We start from the raw sequence: 6,000 nt of genomic DNA on the forward strand, positions 1-6,000 counted from the left end.
AAGTTACCATAGAGCACAAAAATCAAGTCACAGTAGTAAAAACATAAAGATAGACATATAGAGGGGAGCGTGGGTGGCTCAGTTGGTTGAGCATCCTACTCTTGGTTTTGGCTCAGGTCATGGTCTCATGGTGTGTGGGTTTGAGCCCCGCATCAGGCTCTGTGCTGACAGTGTGGAGTCTGTTTGGGATTCTCTCTTTCTCCCTTTCTTTCTGTTCCTCCCCAACTCATGCTCTCTCTCTCTCTCAAAAATAAATAAACTTAAAAGGCTGTAAAAATTTAAAAATGAATTTAAAAAAAAGACAGACATAGATAATGGAACCGAATTGAGTGCCACATTTATAATCAGTGGAGAAATGATATTTTTTCAACATAGATATGTTGTCTTTTCAACAAACTGTGCTAAGAGAATCCATATACAACAGATGAATTTAGACCCTTCATGCCATACATAAAAATTAACTGAAAATAGATCCAAAATCTAAGAGCAAAAATTATAAAAGATCTAGAAGAAAACAAAAGAGAAAATCCTCAATATCTTGGATTAGGCAAAGAGTTCTTACAACAAAAGAATGATCTATAGGGGCATGTGGGTGGCTCAGTCAGTTAAGTGTCTGACTTCAGCTCAGGTCATGATCTCACAGCTTGTGGGTTTGAGCCCCATGTCGCACTCTGTGCTGATAGCACAGAGCCTGGATGGAGCCTGCTTCGGACTCTGTGTCTCCCTCTCTCTCTGCCCCCCTCTCTCTCTCTCTCTCTCTCTCTCTCTCAAAAAACTAATAAACATTAAAAAAAAATTTTTAATGATCTATAAAAGAAAAAAAGTGGGAAATTAAACTCCCATCAAAATTAAAATTTGGGGGAAGGGGGCTCCTGGCTGGCTCAGTCAGTAGAGCATATGACTCTTGACTGTGAGGTCATGAGTTCAAGCCCCACACTGGGCCTAGAGCTTACTTAAAGAGTAAAAACTCTAGGGGTACCTGGGTGGCTCAGTCAGTTGAGTGTCTGACTTCAGCTCAGTTTATCATCTCGCGGTTTGTGGGTTTGAACCCCATGTCAGGCTTTGTGCTGACAGTATGGAGCCTGCTTCAGATTCTCTGTCTCCATCTCTTTCTGCCCCTGTCCTGCTCTCTCTCTCTCAAAAATGAACATTAAAAATCTGAAAAAATTAAAACTCTAAAAAAAAAGTTTAATTATTGCACTTCAAAGGCCTCCAATAAAAAAATGAAAAGACGAGGAGAAAATATGTGCAAATCATGTACCTAATAAAGGACTTGCATCCAGAATATATAACTTTTACAACTCTATAATAAAATTTTTTAAAAACAGGCAAAAGATTTGAATGGCTATTTCAACAAAAGGGATATATGAATGAATAATTACATGAAATGCTCAATGCCTTGAGTCTTTAAGAAAATGTGAATTTAAACCACAATAAGTTAACCACTTCATACCTACTAGAATAGCTATAACAAAAAAGACAGACAATAACTAGTGTTGACAAGGATGTGAAGAAACTGGAACTCTCTTACACTGCTGTTAGAAACGTAAACATATGGCCACTTTAGAAAACAGTTTGGCAGGTTCTTTAACAGTTAAATAGATAAGCCAGCAATTCTATTCCTAGTATCTACCCAAGAGAATGAAAGCATATATTCACGTAAAGACTTGTATTCAAATGTTCAAGCTGCATTATTTGCCACAGTCAAAACTGGAAACCATCCAAATGCCTATCAACTGGTCAATAATAAACAAGATGTGGTATATCCATACAGTAGAATACTATTCAGCAATAAAAAGGAACAAAATACTGGTACATGCTACAATATTGATAAACCCCAAAAAACATTATGCTAAGTGAAAGAAGCTCAGTGTTTCTTGTGTGATTCCATTCCTATGAACTACCCAGAAAAGGCAAATCTATAGAGACAAAACACAAGTCAGTGGTTGCCTGGGATGGGGGTGGGGGATTGAGGGTAAATGCAAACAAACTAGAGGTAATTTTGGGGAGGGGACAAAAATGTTCTGAAACTGGCTTGTAAGCTTAAACCAGTCCTGCTGTCAGTCTGTGGGAGTCAGATACTGTGCACCCCACTCAGTCTCTGCCATCACTGTCTCCCACCATGTTGAAGATGAGCTCCACTTCTCCATCCCTAGGATAGACCACCTGGAGCTGGCCTCCCTGGCCTCCCATTGGCCCAGTGCTGAGTCCAGCAACTTCACACATATAAAGCTCTGTCCCTGATCACCAAGCAGGACCTGGTGGCCTGAGAAGACCCTGGGCCCTCCCCCTGGCTGGCTGGGCCACCAGTCTCCCTCCCCTGATTCTGGGGAGTCCCAGGGGAGTGTCATCTCCCCAGTCCTCTCTTACAGACCTTTCTTTGCTGAATTAAAGTCTGTAAGAAGAAAGAAAGAAAGAAAGAAAGAAAGAAAGAAAGAAAGAAAGAAAGAGAGAGAAAGAAAGAGAGAAAGAATAAAAGAAAAGAAAACTGGCTTATAATGACAGTATAACAATTCTATATGTTTACTAAAAATAACTGAATTGTTTTTATGGCTGAATAATATTGCATTGTGTATATATATTTATACACTGCATTTTCTTTTTTTAATGTTTATTTATTTTGAGAGAGAGCGCACACGCACACACAAGAGACGGAAGGGCAAAGAGAGAGGGAGACAGAGAATACAAAGCAGGTCCGTGCTGTCAGCCGAGAGCCCAATGCAGGGCTCAATCTCAAGAACCGTGAGATGAAAACTTGAGCTGAAATCAAGAGTCGGGCGTCTAACTGACTGAGCCACCCAGGCACCCCTATACCACATATTCTTTATCTATTCATCAGTCGATGGAAATTTGGCCTCTTTCCATAATGTGGCTATTGTTGATACTGCTGCTATAAACATTGGGGTACATGTACCCCTTCGAATCAGTATTTTTGTATCCTTTGGGTAAATACCTACTAGTGCAATTGCTGGGTAGTAGGGTAGTTCTATTTTTAACTTTTTGAGGAACCTCAAAAAGTTTTCCAGAGTGGCTGTACCAGTTTGCATTCCCACCAACAGCAAAAGAGGGTTCCTCTTTCTCTGCATCCTCACCAACATCTGTTGTTTCCTGTGTTGTTAATTTTAGCCATTCTGACAGGTGTAAGGTAGTATATCATTCTAGTTTGGGAAAAACAAATAAAAATAAAAATAAAATTAACTGAATTGTGCACTCAAAATGGATTCATTTTGGGCATTAAATAACTCAAGATACTAATTTTTTAAATTGAAGTGTAGTTGACATATTAGTTTCAAGTGTATGACATAGAAATTTAACATTTATACAGATTACAGAGCAATCATCACAATAAATCTAGCTACCATCTATCACCACCATACAAGGTTGTTACAGATTAATTATATTTCTTGTGCTCTACATTGAATATTTATGTCTTAATTTATTTTACAACTGGAAGTTGGTACCTTTTAACTCCTTCCCCTATTTTTTCCATCCCCTTGTCCCCCCTCCCCTCTGGCAACCACCAAATTGTTCTGTGTATCTATGGGCCTGTTTCTGTTTTGTTGTTCATTTGTTTTGCTGTTCATTTGATATAATATCATACAGTATTTGCCTCTGACTTATTTCACATAGTATAATACCTCCTAGATCCATTCACGTTGTTGCAAATGGCAAGATTTCACTCTTTTTTATGGTTAAGTAATATTCTACTGTCTATATACCACATCTTTATCCATTCATGTATCGATGGACACTCAGGTTGCTTCCATATCTTGCCCATACTAAGTAATGCTGCTATGAACACAGGGTGCGTATATCTTTTAAAATTAGTATTTTCATTTTCTTCAAATAACCAGAAGTGGATTTGCCGGACTGTACGATAGTCCTACTTCTATTTTGCAGAAACTCCATAGTGTTTTCCATAGTAGCTACACCATTTTGCATTCCCATGAACACTACACAAGAGCTCTCTTTCCTCCACATCCTTGCCAACCCTTGTTATTTCTTGTCTTTTTGATAGTAGCCATTCTAACATGTGTGAAGTGATATCTCATTGTTGTTTTGACCTGCATTTCCTTGATGATTAGGGATGTTGAGCACCTTTTCGTGTGTCTGTTTGCCACCTGTACGTCTTTTTGGAGAAATGTCTATTTGGGTCCTCTGCCCATTTTATAATTGGACTTTTTAATATATTGAGTTGTAAGTTCTTTCTATATTTCGGAATATTGACCCCTTATCAGTTACATCATTTACAAGTATCATCTCCCATTCAGGAGGTTGCCTTTTCATTCTGTTGATGGTCTCCTTCACTAATAGTTTCATCAGCTTTTTTTTTTATTTAAAAAAATGTTTTTTAATGTTTATTTATTTTTGAGACAGAGCATGAATGAGGGAGGGGCAGAGAGAGAGGGAGACACAGAATCCAAAGCAGGCTCCGGGCTCTGAGTTGTCAGCACAGAGCCCGACGTGGGGCTCGAACCTGTCAGCCGTGAGATCGTGACCTGAGCCAAAGTCAGACGCTCAACCGACTGAGCCACCCAGGTGCCCCTTCATCAGCTTTTCAGTCTGATGTAGTCCTACTTACTTTTCTTTTGCTGCCCTTACCTGAGGAGATAGATGCAAAAAAATACTGCTCAGGCACATGTCCAAAAGCTTACTGTTTATGTTTGCTTCCAGGATTTTTATGGTTTTTGGTTTTACGTTTAAGTCTTTAATCCACTTTGAGTTTATTTTCCTATATAAGAAAGTGGTCCAGGGGCACCTGGATGGCTCAATCTGTGGAGCATTCAGCTCTTGATCTCAGGGTAATGAGTTCAGGCTTCACACTGGATGTAGAACTTACTTAAAAAATAAAAAATAGAGCACCGGGGTGCCTCAGTCGGTTAAGCATCCGACTGCAGCTCAGGTCATGATCTCACAGTTTGTGAGCTCAGGCCCCCTGTCAGGCTCTGTGCTGACAGCTCAGAGCCTGGAGCCTGCTTCAGATTCTGTGTTTCCCTCTCTCTCTGCCCCTTTCCTGCTCACACTGTCTCTGTCTCTCTCTCTCAAAAATAAAACATTTAAAAAATTTTAAATTAAATAAGCAATAAAATAATAAAGTGGTCCAGTTTCATTCTTTTGCCATGTAGTTGTCCAGTTTTCCCAGCACCATGTATTGAAGAGACTGTCTTTTCCCTGTGGTAGCTTCTGGCCTCCTCTGCTGAAGATTAATTAACTTTATAAGCATGGGTTTGTTTCTGGACTCTGTTCTATTGATCTAGGTGTCTGTTTTTGTGCAAGTACCATACCATTTTGACTACTATAGCTTTGTAGTATAGTTTGAAATCAGGGAGCCTGGTATCTTTAGGTTTGTTCTTCTTTCACAAGACTGCTTGGGCTATATGGGGTCTTTTGTGGTTCTATACAAATTTTAGGATTATCTGTTCTACTTCTACAAAAAAATGCCATTGGAATTTTGATAGAGATTACACTGAATCTGTAGATTGCTTTGGATAATATGGACATTTTAACAATATTAATTCTTATAATCCATGAGTATGGTTTATCTTTCCATTTGTTTGTATTATCTTTAATTTCTTTCATCAATGTTTTACGGTTTCCAGAGTAATGTCTTTTAACTCCTTGGTTAAATTTACTCCTTGGTATTTTATTCTTTTAAAAAAAATTTTTTTTAATGTTTATTTTTGAGAGAGAGGGAGAGAGACAAAGAGAGTGTGCATGCATGGGGGAGGGGCAAAGAGAGAGGAAGACACAGAATCTGAAGCAGGCTCCAGGCTCCACAGTCAGCACAGAGCCTGACACAGGGCTCGATTTCACAAACCACAAGATCATGACCTGACTCAAAGTCGCTCAACTGACTGAGCCAACCAGGCACCCCAGTATCTTAATCTTTTTGATGCAATTGTGAATGGGATTGTTTTCTTAATCTCTCTTTCTTTTTTTTTTTTTTTTTTTTTAATTTATTTTTGGGACAGAGAGAGACAGAGCATGAACGGGGGCGGG

At 39.0% G+C, this 6,000-nt stretch overlaps 1 protein-coding gene across 4 annotated transcripts in view; it reads right to left on the bottom strand.

Annotated features, from left to right (window-relative positions):
* Positions 1–6,000, bottom strand: part of ELF2 (E74 like ETS transcription factor 2) — a 94,768-nt gene that overhangs the window by 86,021 nt on the left and 2,747 nt on the right. Inside the window, exon 1 of one of the 4 annotated variants that reach the window (XM_049632171.1) lies at positions 3,093–5,928. The exons of 2 other annotated variants lie outside the window; for them this stretch is intronic. The gene's annotated coding sequence lies outside the window, so the exon portion shown is untranslated. Of the gene's footprint in view, positions 1–2,957; positions 5,929–6,000 lie in introns of those variants that run through there. One more of the 4 variants, XM_049632170.1, reaches the window with a different exon arrangement.

This window comes from Panthera uncia, chromosome B1, assembly GCF_023721935.1.
Source record: "Panthera uncia isolate 11264 chromosome B1, Puncia_PCG_1.0, whole genome shotgun sequence".
NCBI lineage: Eukaryota > Metazoa > Chordata > Mammalia > Carnivora > Felidae > Panthera > Panthera uncia.